The sequence below is a fragment of the Telopea speciosissima genome, chromosome 11 (assembly GCF_018873765.1).
Source record: "Telopea speciosissima isolate NSW1024214 ecotype Mountain lineage chromosome 11, Tspe_v1, whole genome shotgun sequence".
In the NCBI taxonomy this organism is placed as follows: domain Eukaryota; kingdom Viridiplantae; phylum Streptophyta; class Magnoliopsida; order Proteales; family Proteaceae; genus Telopea; species Telopea speciosissima.
Window position 1 is genome coordinate 22391877 of NC_057926.1, and position 18777 is coordinate 22410653.

Genomic DNA, 18777 nt, shown 5'->3' on the forward strand with positions numbered 1-18777 from the left:
AGACTAGCCAGATAACCACCATCTGTATCAAAATCTAAAAGAATGTGTACACAGGGGCACTAAGACAGTGAGGGGAAGGGGAATGCATAAACACACAATCACACAATCACACATAGTCCATGATGAATGTAATGTTAATAGATTTTCCACCTAACACACAGTCTAAGTTGGGCTATATACTACTATGATAACTTAGGAGACACTGTGGGTTACTTAACATATCGCCACAATGAAACCTTTATTATCACCAGGGAGCCTACGCCGGTCGAAGCCACCAAGACTACCCAATGGCAGACCCCGATGATCAGTGGTCATCCTTGACCTGGCCTCTCTCCTCCACAGGCAACAAGGAGCCCCAATCACCCAACACGTGAACCCCTGTTGGTAAGGGTCGTAACATAGGGAACTGAATCCTAACTGCAGTTATACTACATGCAAGTCCTATCATCCCGAGAGGTATTGCAGGTGCATCAATGTCCCATTCCATCTGGTACCCGGATACCAGCACGGCACAGCGCATACAGGGCAGGATGGCAATCAATAGATCTCATAAACATTTTTGAGGTTCTGGCACCGTCACAACCGGCACCGTAACCCGATTCAATAATGTAAAGTAAACATAACCATATCGCATCAATTCGTAATCAAGATATTTTATATACAAGAATGCAACATGTTCATAAATGATGTAAGTATCATAGCAATTGTATAATTTATATTAAGCAAACCCAAACATCACCTAAAACCCGCTCATAAGTTATTTGATTGTTGCTTGGGGTGTTTAATAGGATTTACCTCGGTCCACATTCTCCAGTGCAGGTTATGAATCTGGGGATGCATGAGAATAGTGTTAGAAGAGTATAGGTGGGTTCCATGATGGGTCCCAATAGTTAATTTTAGGTTTTAGACAAAACAGCATGGACGGACGCAGGGACGAAGGCAACCAAGTGAGTGCGATCCTGGCTCCCTCCAGGCATATAGTGAAAATAGGAGGGACAGATTTATGGACGGGACCTCTAGGTGAATCTGTTCGAACCCTGAGACACACCCGAGAGGGAACGAAACCATAGACGGAATCACTAGGTGAATCCGTTCCTGGCTCTGTCCCAGCCAGTCAATAGATTGTACAGAACGGATCTACGGACAGAACCACGATGCTGGATCCGTTCGTGGATCCGTCGGGTCTCTATCCTAGATTTTGAAGGATTTTCTCCTCCAGCCTTCATCCTTGAGACTACATGGTTTCTAGGGTTGGGGAGGAGAGTCCCAAGCCTCGCTAGGGTTAACAGTACCCAATCCAACCATGGGCCTTAGAGGATCTAAAGGATTTGGAACTATCTATAGGGTTTCTCCATTCCTAGGTTAAGGTCTTAAAGCTTAGAACAACAATTTAGGTTGCTAGGGTTATGGATGGCATTAAGGGAGGGGTAGGATTCCATTTAGGGGGCCAAAGGATAACTTTGGGTTTCCTTACCTGGAATCAATCCATAAGAGGATTCTCCCATTTGAAATGGAAAGAGAGGGAAGAAGGGAAAGGCACTCACCAAACTTGATGAGCCAATGGATAAAGTCCACCTCCAGCCCTCCTTCAATCACTTCCTTCTTTCTTTAATGCTCTCCGAGCCTTCAATGGTTTGGTTGGCTGGAGAAGTAAAAGAGCCAATGAATGGCTAAGCTATGTATTTATAGCAAGTAGCCCACTTAGGGCCTATTTGGCTTGGGGCACTTAGAATAAAACTCATTTAAATGCAACCATAGGCTAGTGGTGTCAAACCTTACCCCTGACTAACTAGAATCTTAACTAAAAGACAGGAACCCCAGACATGGCATCCAAGCACACTGTGGAGTATCACTCCAGTGATTGAACTTGATGAAGAAACCCTTTGCATGTCTTCCTACATACCTATCAAAAGATGGACAGTTGATCCCTGCAATTGTACAGCTCACAACATAATGTATTACTTGGACTCCAAGTATTCTCTCTCCCCTCCATAAATGTGGGACCCACACTTGAAAATGAGTGCAAAAGACCATAAATGACATGTGGGTACAGGGCCTTGACCCTGGCTCAAACCCCTGTGCAAGCCCATAGAGATTCAGCCTTGCTGAATTCTCTGGGCGATGCAGACATCACCTAGAGTCATCGCCCAGAGTGCAAAACTGTATTATTTTAATGATTTAATCTATGGGGATCACCCATATTGGACATAGGCACCCTCCATAGGTTGAGGGGAGTCTGAGGGACCACCTCATACCCTTGGATCACTATTGACCCCACCTGAGTGCCCAGAATGGCTGAGAAGGCAGTCAAAAATGCATTTTGGAAATAGGCCTTAGCAGCCAAACAAGCCCTAGTCATGGGCTGGGCCATAAATACCAGTGCCTTGGGTTCATTTTAAACCCTTGGCTATTGTTCAAATCGTGGGAGAAGAGAGAAGAAAGAAAGGAGAGAAAGGAGAAGGAGAAGAAGAGAAAGAAAGAGAAGGATAAGAAGGAGGGAGGGAGCAGCCCTACACCCCTAGGCCTTGAATTCATGCCTCCTCAACCTAGCTCAGGTATAAACATCCCTGGTTATACTTGCTGCTCTCCTTGATTCTCTGTGATTTGTCGGGTTTCTGGCCATTGGCAGCCCAAAACAGCTGGGGGCTGCCATGGACCATCTCAGATCTTCCATGCTAACATGAAGCATGAAAGATCTGAGGTTTTTCTGATGATTTTCATATTTATTTTTACATCTGGAACCAAAACCAAAACTGTGCCTGGCTGCACTGCTATGTTAAACTGAGAACTGGCTGTTTGGAGTCCTGATTGCAAGCCCTGACTGCATGAGACGTAGCCCTAGGTGGTAGCAGCCTTGGATTACCATTTCACATGTAAATCCAGCTTTAGAGACAGCCAAAACCTAGATTTGCATCTAAAGAAACCCATAGTTACTATTTATTGGGCTGTCTGGGCAACTCCTAGCAGCTAAGTGGTGGGCCTAATTGAAAATCCATAAGGACTAGTGAAAAGTATGCCCCCGGGGGTCCAAAATGACCTAACATGCATTTGGAGAAGGTCCATGCACTGCCCATGGTGCAAAACCTTAGAATCTCAGCCTGATTCTGGTTTTGCAATCTCTAGGCGATGCATTGGACGATGCAAACATCGCCCAGAGACATCGCCTAGTGTGGGAAACTTTGTTGTTTTGATGATTTGACCTGGGGATCCTCACCTTAGGGCCTTGATACAGTGTAGGGAGGTGGAAAATGACTAGAATGCCCCTCCCCACATCTGTCCATGTGTATGAGTGCTTTGGGAACCTAAGTGGGCCCCGCAAGACTTGAAAACCCTGCCTATGTTGGTCCTGCAACACTGTTAAGCTGAGGACAGCACTGTATGACTAATATGACCTAGGAACATGTACTAATGTAACAAATGACCATTCTATCCCTAGGCCACCATCTTTGGATGATGCACCAGGACATAGGCCTATGGTCCAGTACAAAGCCCAGAGAATTCCAAGTGATGATCAATTGTACACCAAGTCAACCTAGTGAGCTTAGATCAACCCTAGGACATCCAAAAACAATTTGGAATATTAAATGACAAATTTCTGATTTAAATCTAGGATTTGATCCCGTGCTTGAGGCCTACAGCCAGACTGCAGCCGGAACTGAATTTGTAACTGAGTTCTTAGAACAAGACCCAGGTAAGTGAAATATTATCGTGTATGTATGTGTAAATGTATTATTATTATGTCGGCAATTAAATTCTTAAATTATACATGCTGTGTTATTTAAATTCTGTTAAATTACTCAAAATTGTTACACATTGATTGTCTATTGATCAACACTGTGATTTTTACATGATGATTGTGAATGTTAGACTAGATGCCGTAGTCAGCTTGGAAATGAGGCCGGTGGTAGCCCGTAGTATGGGATGCGGTTGACACTGCCCGACTCGTACGATGCCATATAGACATGGGGTTAGAGTTTCATCACCCGTGCTATGCACCCTTGCCAACAGGGGTTAATGTGTTGGATAACTATGAGGACTACCGTAAAACCCTAGAGGCGTTTACACCAGGAAGCCTCAGCACAGCTTGGATGCCCCAGGGCAAATATGCCGGGAAGCCTCGGGCTACAAGCTTGGGAAGCACTAGTAGGTGAATTTTTATGACCACGTGCCAAATACAAATGATCCTCGGTCTCAACCGGGAAGCACCGGAAAGGTGAATATGATAATGAGTCGGTTACCTCATAGGAGTTAATCCAGGAGACCAATCGGGCTGTCCTGGGTAGGGAGATGCTGGGGCTGGCTGGTTCTCTTCGATAACTCAATAGGTGTATCGCGGGAAGGGGTAACAAAGCCCACACCAGGGATACATGTATTGGGGATTGTAGTAGCACTAACCTGATTTAACTGTATTGTTAGGTGGCTAATTAAATAATCTGGACTTGCATATCATGTAGGAACATGTGGATTGTGGTTGCATATGCATGCATGATGATATGTTTTACTCACGGGCTCAGTGGGACTCACACTCTGTTATATATATTTTTTTTCTTTAGATGATTGTGCAAATCGATGCCACTGTGGTATGGAGGCTCGTTACGAGGAGGAGAGCCCTCGTGATTATGATGCTAATGGTATGGACTCTAACGGAGGTCGTGCCAATGATGCGTGCATTCTCGGTGGTCATTGATGAAGACCAATGAGGGGCACACTTGATGCTTTTTATCTTGGGGACTTCTTTTTACTTTTGACAGGAGTTTATCCCCGTCTCTGCTTCTGGTTTAGTTTGTAGCTTTCTCTTTCTTTTTGGGGTCGAGTTATCTCACCCTGTATATATATGTATGTATTTCCTTTTAGAATTTATCTGCTTTATCTTTCAGTTGTGGGTTGTGCTGGGAGGGAATGTATCAGAACTCACTTATGTATATATATATCATCATCATTCCCGTATCGCTACGCTTTCTTTCTTGTTATCATTGTAGATTATCTGCAGCACTCTGATCTTACTTGTAGTAATGTTACGAATGTGGGATCGTGAATGTATTAACTGCTTCAAGATTTGTGGGATTTGGTGGATTGCCGTTATGCAATTCAGTTCACCTACCTAATCCTCCCAGGGGGTGGTTTGGGGTGTAACAAGTGGGTCCACCTACATAGCACATACATATCTCAAGGGGACCATGGGTGAGGTCCACCATGCCTAGGGGCCCAGGTATAATGTTTGGGGCACGGGTGTGGGCCCTACACAAGGAAAACACTTAAGAGCATGAAACAGCACGAACGGAACTAGTCTTGTGAGTCCATTTGTGACTCCGTCGCTACTGTAAGGGCAGAAACACAAGAAATGTGGTTGTGCTTTGGCCCACACTTTAAGGCCATAAAGGGGAGGGTACACTAACATACTTTAAGGTAGTGACTTACCCCTCGACCGTCACGACGTGTCCTTCGTGATCCCGAAGAGTTTTCCGACCGTGATGCTAAGCTCATCACTGAGCGAGGTGTCTAAGTGTGTGGACACAGGAAAAGTCTTTCGGTACTCTTCACTCTGGGGGTCGTTCTAGGAGGATTGTCACAACCCAAACCACCCCCTAGGAGGATTGGGTAGGTGACCCGAATTACATAACGGTAATCCGCCAAATTCCACGGATCTAGAAGCTGTGCTTACGATCATGGAACTACAACCATCGCTTTACCAAAGGTAAGATCAAAGTGCTGTAGATAACCTACAATTTCAATAATAAAAGAAAACATAGCGATACGGGAAATGATGATAATATATACATAAGAAAGTTTGTACATTTTCCACCAACCCACAAGCATAAGTACAAAGCTGATAAGAACAGAACTACATACATAAAATATATACAAGGTGAGCATACTCAACCCCAAAAAGAAAAAGAAGTAAAATCTACTATAAAACCTAGTCAGAACGGGGATAAACTCCTGACAACTCAAAAAGGAGTCCCCAAGCCAAAAAGCATCAGAAGCACTCCTCAACGGTCTTCATCAGGGTCCACACCAACATCATCGTAACAACCAGGACTCTCCTCCTCAAGATGACCCTCCATGCCACAGTGGCATCGATCTACAAAATCATCTAAGAAAACATTGTATATCAGAGTGTGGGCCCCCACTAAGCTCGTGAGCAAATAACATCATCATGCATGCACATGCAATCACAATTCACAAATCATATGATCCTACATGATATGTAGGTCCAGATTATTTATTAGCCACCAAACAATACAACTAAGTTAGGTCTGTGCTACTAAAATCCCCAATACATGTATCCCTGGTGCGGGCTTCTAGCCCCTTTCCACGATACACCCATTGAGTTGTCGGAGAGGACTAGTCAGCTCCCGCATCAATCACCAAGGTCAGCCCGACCAGCCCTCTGTGATTAACCCATGGGATAATCCATTTCTTTTCTCTTTTCTTTTATTTTCTTTGGCTTACAGCCCATATTCACCATTCCGGTGTTCTTTTCATTTAATACACCATTCCGGTGTTCTATTCATTCCTTTTTCTCTTTTCTCATTTTCTAATGGTCGCCCCCATAGGCATCCAACACCTAAACCCCTGTTGGCAAGGGTGCGTAGCACGGGTGATGAAAATTTAGCCCCATGTCTATATGACATTGTATGAGTCAAGTGGTGTCAACTGCATCCCATACTACGGGCTACCACAGGCCTCATTTCCAAGCTGACTATGACATCTAGTCTAACATTCACAATCAGCATATAAGATTTCACAGTGTTGATCAACAGACAGTCATTATGCAGTGATTTGAGTAACTTGAAATAGAAGTAAGTAACACAGCATTTATAATTTCAATTCATATTAGCCGGCATCATATCATAATTACACATACATGAATGATAATATTATTCACTCACCTGAGTTGGGTTCTAAGACCTCAGTTGCAAACTCAGCTTTGAAAGCAATTTGGTGGTTATCCTCGAGTGCGGGATCAAGTCCTAGACATAAATCAGATAATATCTTATTAAGTTTTCAGTCTATCACTGGTAGTCCTAGGGTTAACCTAAACTTACTGGGTTGACCCAATGTTCAGTTGTTTACACTTGGAATCTCTGGGCCATGCACTGGGCCTTAGGTCATGTCCCGGTGCATGGGCCATAGTCTATGGCACAGGGGTAAAATGGTCATTGTCAGTGATTGTACCTAACCCTAGACCAAATCAGGTTTACAATGCTGTCCACAGCTTGTCGGTGCTATAGGACCAAGCACAACAGGGTTTCCTTCACCTCCGGGGCCCACTTGGGTTCCAAAGTACCTTCCCATCAAGGACAGATGTGGGGAAGGGCTTTTTAGTCATTTCCCAATCTCCCACAGTGTCATAGGGCCAATGGGTGAAGTTCCCAAAGCCAGATCACCATTTCAGCAAATTTCTATTCACTGGGCGATGGCTCTGGGCGTTGGGTGCATCACCCAGTGTCCTCAAATCGACATTGGGCTGAGTTCCCAAGGCTGGGCTTTTTAGGCTAGGCTCAATCTTGATCCTTTGCATGTTAGCGGGGTTAGGTAGCCCCTGGGATGGTCTACCTAATGGTCCAATTGGATCTTCCATCAAATCCACCATCAGGCTACCAATGGCTGCCAGACAACCCAGTGAATAGTATCACAGGGTTTTCTTCAAGCTTGGATCTCAATCTCAGCCATATGCAAGGTTGGAAATGGTTGTAAAATAGTGGTTCAAGGCTGCAACCACCTAGGGTTTCGTCTTTGCAACCTTGGCTTGCACCTAGGGCTCCAAATCATAGAGTAATAGGGCAAACTGGCAGTGCAGCTGTGCACAGCCAGGTTTTGGCCCAAGGAACAGCACAACAGCCTATTAAAATCACTCATAGATCATAAATCTTCTATGCAAAAGGCTAGCAAGGCAGATCTAGAGCTGCTCTAGGCAAACCCTAGCTGTTCAGGGCTGCCCAGGGAGCAAAAACACATCAAACATGGGGAAGAGATGGGGACAGCAGGTTTAAATAGGTGTAAATATACCTGAACAAGCTTGAGAGAGCTCGAACCAGGTTGGGTGCAGGGTTGCAGAATCTCCCCTTCCTTCTTCTTCCCTCTTTCTTCTCCTTCTCCTTTTTCTCCTTTCTTCCCTCTCCTCTCCTACGGATTTCAGAACTGTCAAGGGCTCTAAAATGAGCCCAAGGCCACCTATTTATAAGCTCAGCCCTCACTGAGGCTTGTTGGCCTGTGAAGGCCCCTTTTGAAAATCAATTTTTAAACTGATTTAGATTGATTCTGGGCACACTGGTGGGGTCCACAGTGAACTAAGGGTATGAGGTGGTCCCTCAGACTTCCCTCTATCAGTGGAGGGTGCCCATGTCCATATTGAGCAGTCCCCATAATTAAAATCCAACAAAATATTCAGAAACACCCGCAGGGCGATGTCATTAGTCCTTGCTGCATCGCCCAGTGCCATCACTCAAAGATTTCCAGCAAGCTGAAATTCAACGGGGCTTGCACAGGGGTTTGACCCTTGGTCAGGGCATTGTTCTGATAGGCCTTCTATGGGTTGTTGCACATTTTTACAAAGGTGGGTCTCACCTTTATAGGGAGGAGAGAGATTACCTGGGATCCAGACCATACATCAGGCTTTGAGCTACACAGTTGTAGGGGTCTGCTGTCCATCTTCTGACAGGCATAAAGGATGACATACACAGGGTTTGCTCATTAATTCCATACACTGGAGTGATGCTCCACAGTTTTCCTGATTGCCTGGTCAGGGGTTCCTGCCCTTTAATAAAAAATCTAACTAGTCAAAAGCAGGGTTTGACATTTCTCCCCACCTTACAAAAATTTCATCCTCAAAATTTGCTTACCTTATATTCCAAAAAGTTGAGGATATTTCTCTTTCATTTCTTCTTCACGCTCCCACGAAGCTTCTTCCACTGGATTATTTCCCCAACGAACCTTCACAAAAGCGACGGTGCGGTTACGGAGGTTATGCTCCTTCCTATCTAATATCTCCGTAGGCTGTTCTTCGTAAGTCATATCCACATCCAACTGTTTAGGTTCATTTGATAATACATGTGTCGGGTTGTTAATATACTTCCTCAGCATTGACACATGGAAAACATCGTGGACGCTTGACAAAGTTGGTGGTAGAGCCAGTCGGTATACTACGGGTCCCACCTTATTACGAATTTCGTAAGCACCAATGAATCGTGGGCTCAGCTTGCCCTTCTTGTTGAAACATAGCAATCCTTTAGTTGGTGATACTCGAAGGAATACTTTTTCTCCGACCTTAAACTCAATATCCTTCCTTCGATTATCCGCATAGCTTTTCTGTCTTGACTGGGCTGCCTTGATCTTCTCTCTTATGACCTCCACCTTGTCGCAGGTTGCTTGTATCATTACTGGTCCAAGATACCTTCGTTCGCCGACCTCATCCCAATATAGTGGGGTTTGACACTTCTGGTCATAGAGTGCTTCGAACGGTGCCATTCCAATGGTGGAGTGGTAACTATTATTGTATGCAAATTCCACCAGTGGTATGTGGGCATCCCAACCATCGTTCATTTCCAAAGTACAAGCTCGAAGCATATCTTTCAGGATTTGGATAGTTCTCTCTGACTGTCTGTCCGTCTACGGATGGAAAGCTGTACTAAGATTCAGTTGAGATCCCAATGCCTTTTGTAAACTTCTCCAAAACCTTGAGGTGAATCGAGGATCTTTGTCAAATAAAATACTGACTGGCATGCCATGTAAGCGGACTATATTTTCAATGTATATCTAGCCAAGCTTCTCCATTGGATAACTTATTTTGATTGGTATGAAGTGTGCCGCCTTTGGTAGTCCATCTATGATCACCCAAATTATGTTCATGCCCTTCCTGGTGTTGGGCAAGTTTATCACAAAATCCATAGTTATCCTTTCCCACTTCCATTCAGGTATGGGTAGTGACTAAAGCAAGCCATACAGTCGATGTCTCTCCGCTTTTATCTATCTTGTCCACTAGTAATACTTCTTCAAATCTTTGTACATCTTTGTACTTTCGGGGTGGATAATATAGGGTGAATCGTGCGTCTCCTTCAAAATTCGGTCTTAAACATCAAAATCATCAGGCACGCACAGTCGATCTCGAAACTTCAATGCACCATTATGGGCCAAGGAAAAATTTGGGTCCTTATGGACTCCTTGTTGCACTTCCCAAATAATCTTGGCCAGCTCGGGGTCCAATGGTTATTTTGTAATTATTTCCTCTCGTATCGACGGCTGCAGATCCAGGGCTGCTAATTGCATAGCCGTCCCTTCGATCACGAGTTCCAGATCAAACTTTCGAGCTTCTTCTATCAACTGCTCACTTATAATTAAGGAAGCGAGGGACGTAGTCTGAGATTTTCTGCTTAATGCATCCGCAGCTACGTTTGCCTTACCCGGGTGGTATTGGATCTCACAATCACAGTCTTTTACCAATTCCAACCAACGTCTCTATCTCATGCTCAGCTCCTTTTGGGTGAAGAAATACTTCAGGGTTTTATGATCGCTGAAGATTTCACTCTTTTCACCATATAGTTAATGTTGCCATACTTTCAATGCGAAGACTCCAGCTGCCAACTCTAAGTCATGAGTGGGGTAGTTCTTCTCATGTTCCTTTAATTGTCTAGAGGCGTAGGCGACTATTTTACCTCTCTGCATTAGGATGCCACCTATTCCTGTTCTGGATGCATCGGTGTATACCACCATTCCTCTAGTGCCGTCCGGAATGGTCAAAACTGGAGCTGTTACCAATCGATTCTTCAATTCCTAAAAGCTTTTCTCGCACGCTTCATTCCACTCATACTTAGCACCCTTCTTCATAAGCTTTGTCATGGGCGCCAAAATCCGTGAGAAATTCTTGATAAACCGCCGATAATATCCGACCAGTCCTAAGAAACTTTGGATCTCAGTGGCACTCTTCGGAGTCTCCCACTCGAGAACTACTTTCACCTTACCTGGGTCTACTTTGATGCCATCTTTGGTGACGATGTGTCCTAGGAACCTAATTTGGTGAAGCCAGAATTTACATTTGTTGAATTTGGCAATTAGCTGGTGTTCCCGTAACCGCTGCAACATGAAGGTAAGGTGTCGCACGTGTTCCTTCTCATTCTTAGAGTACACCAGGATGTCGTCAATAAATACTATGACGAACTTATCCAGCACATCATGGAATACTCTATTCATCATATCCATGAATGTTGCCAGGGCGTTGGTTAATCCGAACGACAAAACTAAGAATTCATAATGTCTGTATCGCGTTCGGAACGCCATCTTATGGATATCACCGCTCTTGATCTTCAATTGATGGTATCCTAACCTAAGGTCAATCGTGGAGAAAACTCTTTCTCTTTGTAGCTGATTAAATAGGTCGTCGATACGCGGCAATGGATATCGATTCTTGATCGTTAGCTTATTCAACTCGTGGTAGTCGATACACAGCCACATACTACCATCCTTCTTCTTAACAAACAGCACTGGTGTTCCCCAGGGTGATACATTGGGTCGTATAAATCCTTTCTTCAACAGGTCCTAAAGTTAAACCTGCAACTCCTTCAGTTCGATCGGTGCCATTCTGTACGGTGCCTTAGATATCGGTGCTGCTCCAGGAATCAAATCAATCACGAATTCTATATCGCGATCAGGTGGTAGCTGCGTCAGATCTTCTGGAAAGACATCAAGAAATTCTTTGACGACTTCCAATTCCTCCAACGGTTTTATCTTTGCCTCCGTGTCTATTACTATGGTCAAAAAGCCTTGGCATCCATCGTCAAGCAACTTTCGCGCCTGAGGGGCTAATAAGGTTATTCTCCTTGATTTCCTCTTGGGTTCACTTTGATAGGTGAAAGTTGACCCATCTTTCAAGTTGAACATTATCTACTTTTCCGCACACAGGACGTTTGCACCATAGGCACACAACCAGTCTATGCCTAGTATTACGTCAAAATCCTTTATATCCAACTCTATCAATCGTGCGGTTAGATTTTTCCCACAAATATCAATCTGGCAGGGGTCATATATTTCTTTCAAACTCACGACACCGCCCGTCGGTGTGCTAACTACTAGTCCATGCCCGATGTCCCTTGGTTGATCTTTCTCCTTACTCGCAAAGGTTGAGGAGACAAAAGATTGGGTTGCGCTTGAGTCAAATAATACTCGCGCGGGTATGGTTGAGACATTCAGGGTACCTAGGGTTTGTAGGTAGTTTAGGTTATGTGAAGTAAGCCAATTATTCCCTATAGTTAAGTAGTGTTCAGCAAACTTACCTGTCAATACGTCAGGGTTTGCCTCAGCTTCTTCACTTGTCAAAGCGTATACCTTTCCTCGCGTCCGATTGTCCTATGGCTGGAAGGACCTAGCGTAGGGCTGATTTGGCGAGTTGTTGCCATACCCATGTGATCTACAATCTTTGGCCATATGCCCTTCCTTGTTGCATAGGCAACACTTAAAGGGTGGAGCGCCAGGTGTCGAGGCTTTGTTGGCTTGACTTGTTGCTGGTCGGGCTAGCGAAGTTGCTGTTGTCGCTTGACTCGTAGCAGGTTGAGCAGGTTGAGTAAATGTGGGGCGAAAAGAATTCTGACCCACGTTCATCCTACGATACGGAGTCAGATTCGGGCTTGAACTCGTCCCTCGGTAAACTTTATTTGGCCACCCAAAAGTTTGAAAATTATTTGGCCTTTTGTTCAAACCAGGCGACGTCACAGTCTTTTCTTTCTCCTTTTCCTTGAACCTATCTTCCATTGTCTTCTCCTTGTTGACCATTTAAGCATAATCCCAAATATCCATGATTGACAGTACTGACCCAATCTCAGTTTTGAGTCCCTTCTCAAACTTTTTGGCCTTACTAACTTCCCCTTTCAGGTGCTCTGGAGCAAAATGGAACAAATCTTCAAATCGCTGTTGATAGTCCAGAACTGACTTGGTTCCTTGCACTAGTGCAATAAATTCTGCTTCTTTCCTGTCCTTAAAGCTCTCAGGGAAGCAGTTCTTGAAGAAGACTTCTTTGAATTGTGCCCACGTGGGATTTGGGTGAGCAGCTTCCAAATTAGGCCTAGTTGCCTTCCACCAAGCTTCGGCTTCATTCTGCAACTGATAACCCACACATATAATCTTTTGTGCGTCCGTGCACTCAAGTACTTCAAATGCCTTTTCTAGGGCACTGATCCATCGTTTTAGCTGCATTGCCTCTGAAGTTATTTTGGAAAATGCAGTCGGTTGGAGTTTCTTGAATCTTTCCATAACCTTAGCGGTAGAGTTCTCCGCTAAATGTTGAGGCACAGGTGGTGGAAACAGTACAGGTCGATTGGGTGGTGGTGGTGGTGCAGCGCGCTCGTGCATCATGGTTACAAATTGTGTAGACATCTGACCAAGCAATTCTTGTTGTTGTTGCATGGTCCGCATCATTGTAGTCATGAATGCAGTCATGTTACCGACTGCCACATTTGGCTGAGGTGCTGCAGCAGTGGCTTGTGTAGCCGTTGGTGCTTCTGATGAAGCAGCCGATGCCTCAGAATTTTGAAACCCAGTTCTGTTAGGCAACTCAACCTCTGGTACAACTCGAGGTTGTTTACCTTTACGACCTCCATGTGAACTTCTAGGGTTGACCATTGTGGCTTCTCTGAAAAGAGGGGCATGTTTAATATTCCAGTATCCTTCATAAAGGTCAACAGTTATTTCTTAGCTAGAGCACGTACAAACCTAGTCCACAGTTCCAATGAGTTTTCTTTAGTCGCACCAGTAAGGTAGATTATTAGATATTTGGTCTTGGTTTATAGTGAGATGTTTCATTTGCTTCGTGTTTTGTTTCTCTTTCTTAAGTATTTTATGTATTGGTATGCTATGAATGACACTACATGAAAAGCTTCAAGTTTTTATATAAAAGACTTTTAATTAATTACCTAATCTAGCAGGTGAGCATCTCCAACTTCGTTCCTATCACAAACTCCATCGCAAGCAAAAATTCTATGTCGGCTCTTACCTCTTCAGCTAAGGACATAAAATAGTCTTGCTCTTTCGATCAACTAATGGCAGCAAGGGCTAAGTAAAAGTCCAGTTGATTCTCAACTCGGGGTAGTACTAGTGGTATCCGTCTCAGTCTCTCTCATAGATGTCTAATATAGATCATGATGCTGGGGTCTCCAGCCTAGTCAAGGTAATGGGTCCTGTCATGGAAAATGATTCTAATCATCAGGTCATACTTAATTAGAAGAATTAAGTACAAATCTACTGAAATTGAATAACTAAAGATCAATGAAACTACTTCTTGGGTTGGCTCGAGGTACCTTAACATCTAGGTGTTTGATTTACTAGGAACCCTATTAGGTCCTATTCCCAACTATCCTAGGCCTTGGTTAGGATGAGATCTATGCTCCCCGTACTTACTAAACCCTTATAACAACAAACCTACATAACTAAGTTCTGTTTGCATAGCAACACTCCAATCAGTTTGTACATCACAGTATTCAAGCATGTAGCAGTTAGGTAGTACTCACCATAACCTATAATTATGCATACACGTACATTCATATTTATATAAATATATTAAGTACTTAGTTTAATTATATCCACAAAATGTTCCTAGTCCCTATGTGTTCTACTAAAACCACATGTAGAAATTTTACCCTTTTGACCTTAAGAAGACTAGGTTGGTTACCCTCTTAGGTCATTTGAATATTATTATTATTTTTTTAAACATTAATAAAAATCTGTATTTTAGTGTTGTCTAAGGTCACTTTAGGTATTCCCAAAGTTTCCATAAGCTAAAACTAAAAACCACTGGGTGATGTCTCTGGGCGTTGCCACATCGCCCAGTGCCATCGCCCAGAGAATCGGGGCTTAGGCTTTTTATACCCGAGAGGGGCCCATTTTTATTTTAACTTCTCCTAACCTCTCCCTTTCACCTAGGAAAAGTCTTTGGAGAATAGTGGGACTCATTCCACACCCAATCCTCGCGCTTCCACATGTTTTTGGCGAACCTTCATGTGCCTAGTTAAGATTTCTGAATGTTTTCCCTATTTTAACTCTTCCTTTTACTTCCCTAATGTTTTGGCTAGGGTTTTGCCAAACTTTCTTGCCCTAACTATATTATTTTCTTCTCTTTTTGTAGAAAATGTTTACAAGCCACTGTACAGCTAGGAAATTAGTAGCCCAGAAGAGGCTACGAGTTGAGTCTGAGGATTCTTCCTTGTTTTCTTCAGTGCCACCGTCCTCTCCTAGGGACGATTCTTCTTCAGAGGAGCCCGATTTTGATCAGTTTCTTTTCTCCAGGTACGAACATGTTAAGGAGTGGAAAAATTTTAAAGACCTAAAGATTGTGAACAGCCGGGTGGTACGGGTAGAGGACTTCCACCAGTACAACCTTTATGCCAGATTCAATGTCCTAGGATCGATGTTGTCTCCTACCGAGCCTTGTTATCCCAACTTGGTTCGGTACTTTTACTGCAACTTGATGCCATCTGGGGCACAAGAATTTGCACTGTTGAGTAGGGTAAAGGGAGTGGATATTAGGCTGAACACAGCCCTATTAGCAAAGATTTTGAGCTTTCCTGACACAGGAGAGAGGTGTTACTACCAGCCTTGGATGGACATCTCGAAGATGTTCTCTTTGGAGAGCAGGAGGATGGTCTTCAGAGCACTGACAGGCTCACAAAACACGCCCAAATATGAGATTTCTTACAAACCCAGTGCCCATGTCATTAGTAGATGTGTGACTTACAACATCTACCCTAAAGGCGGTAACAAGGGTAGCATATCCATGATGAGGGCATACATTACTTATTGCCTCTTAGGAGCTGGTCAGGGGGGTCCAGTCATCAACCTCCCATATCTTTTACTTCAGGTGATGCTTTACCATGCTAGGAACCCAGCTGATGGGAACCTTCCTTATGGGAAATTCCTTACTCTGGTCTTCCATTACTTTGGGGTTCCATTGGAGGGCGAGTATGTTGATAGGACCAGATCCAGGCCCATAGACAAGACTTCCATTCTAAAGATGAAGGTGCCTAGGGAGGATCCACCAGAGGGTGAGGAGTAGATGATGCCTAAAGATGAGCAACAGGGGGAGGAGCAGGGTGGTGATGTGCTCGATGAGGGGTTGCTTGGAGAGGAGTAGGGGAACATTGGGGGAGACACCCAGGGCATACATGTAGAGGAGCAGGGTATAGGTCAAGGTGATTTCGAGGGTTTTGACACTCAGTTTATTAACCTACTTGCATATGAGATGACCGGTGCCACTAGCACTCAGATTCCAGGACCTCTAGCGTGGGCACAAATGATGACACACTTCCAGAGCCTCGGTTCCCAGCTTTCTAGTTTGGCGACTAGGGTGGATCAGGGTTTCACTTCTTTGGAGATGAGAGTGGGGTCTGTCGAGCAGCGGTTAGATTTCTAGGACAGATTCTATCAAGTTGATTCACGCCAGTCACAGCCTCCACCGAGCAACGTGCCTCCTTTTGAGTAGTACTTGATCAGCTCCAGACACTCTTACTACGTGGTTTAGACTATTTTTTTTTTATTCAGCTTATGTACTTTTTTTTTCCTTCAGAAATGTACTTAGTTCGGTGTGTTCTTTTTTTTTTTTTTTTTTTCCAAACTGATGTAGTGGCTCAGCCACATTTGTCTTTATATTAGTGGATTTATGCACCTTCTGTTTATTTACATCTACCTCCCTTGTAGCTTTTAATTATCATATGTTTTATGGTTTGTAGCTTATTAGCCCTAGTCTGCACTCCATGATCATAAGAAGAGCCTCACACTCTGATACCAAGCTCTGTCACACCCCAAACCACCCCCTAGGAGGATTGGGTAGGTGACCCGAATTGCATAACGATAATCTATCAAATCCCATGGATCTAGAAGCTATGCTTACGATCATGGAACCACAACCATCACTTTACCAAAGGCAAGATCAGAGTGCTGCAGATAACCTACAATTTCAATAATAAAAGGAAGCATAGCGGTATGGGAAATGATGATAATATATACATAAGAAAGTTTGTACATTTTCCACCAACCCACAAGCATAAGTACAAAGCTGATAAGAATAGAACTACATACATAAAATATATACAAGGTGAGCATACTCAACCCCAAAAAGAAAAAGAAGTAAAATCTACTATAAAACCTAGTCAGAACGGGGATAAACTCCTGACAACTCAAAAAGGAGTCCCCAAGCCAAAAAGCATCAGAAGCACTCCTCAATGGTCTTCATCAACGACCACTGAGAAAGTACGCAGGATCGGTATGACCTCCATCGGGGTCCACACCAACATCATCGTAACAACCAGGACTCTCCTCCTCGAGATGACCCTCTATGCCATAGTGGCATCGATCTGCAAAATCATCTAAGAAAACATTGTATAACAGAGTGTGAGCCCCCACTGAGCTCGTGAGCAAATAACATCATCATGCATGCACATGCAATCCCAATTCACAGTTCATATGATCTTACATGATATGCAGGTCCAGATTATTTATTAGCCACCTAACAATACAACTAAGGTCTGTGCTACTACAATTCCCAATACGTGTATCTCTGGTGCGGGCTTTTAACTCCTTCCCACGATACACCCATTGAGTTGTCAGAGAGAACCTGTCAGCTCCCGCATCAATCACCAAGGCCAGCCCGACCAGCCCTCTGTGATTAACCCATGGGACAATCCATTTCTTTTCTCTTTTCTTTTCTTTTCTTTGGCTTACAGCCCATATTCACCATTCCGGTGTTCTTTTTATTTCATGCACCACTCTGGTGTTTTATTCATTCCTTTTTCTCTTTTCTCATTTTCTGATGGTCGCCCTCACAGGCATCCAATACCAAAACCACTATTGGCAAGGGTGCGTAGCACAGGTGATGAAACTCTAGCCCCATATCTATATGGCATCGTATGAGTTAGTTGGTGTCAACCACATCCCATACTACGGGCTACCACAGGCCTCATTTCCAAGCCGACTACGACATCTAGTCTAACATTCACAATCAGCATATAAGATTTCACAGTGTTGATCAACAGACAGTCATTATGCAGTGATTTGAGTAACTTGAAATAGAAGTAAGTAACATAGCATTTATAATTTCAATTCATATTCGCCGGCATCATATCATAATTACACATACACGAATGATAATATTATTCACTCACCTGAGTTGGGTTCTAAGACCTTAGTTGTAAACTCTGTTTCGAAAGTAGTTTGGTGGTTGTCCTCGAGTGTGGGATCAAGTCCTAAATATAAATCAGATAATGTCTTATTAAGTTTTCAGTCTATCACTGGTAGTCCTAGGGTTAACCTAAACTTACTGGGTTGACCCAATGTTCAGTTGGTTCACACTTGGAATCTCTGGGCCTTGCCCTGGGCCTTAGGTCATGTCTTGGTGCATGGGCCAGAGTCTGTGGTATAGGGGTAAAATGGTCGTTATCTATGATTGTACCTAACCCTAGACCAGATCAGGTTTACAATGCTGTCCACAGCTTGTCGGTGCTGTAGGACCAAGCACAGCAGGGTTTCCTTCACCTGCGGGGCCCACTAGGGAAGGGCTTTTTGGTCATTTTCTAACCTCCCACAGTGTTATAGGGCCAATGGGTGAAGTTCCCAAAGCCAAATCACCATTTCAGCAAATTTCTATTCACTGGGTGATGGCTCTGGGCGTTGGGTGCATCGCCCAGTGCCCTCAAATCGACATTGGGCTAAGTTCCTAAGGCTGGGCTTTTTAGGCTAGGCTCAATCTTGATCCTTTGCATGTTAGGGGGTTAGGTAGCCCCTAGGATGGTCTACCTAATG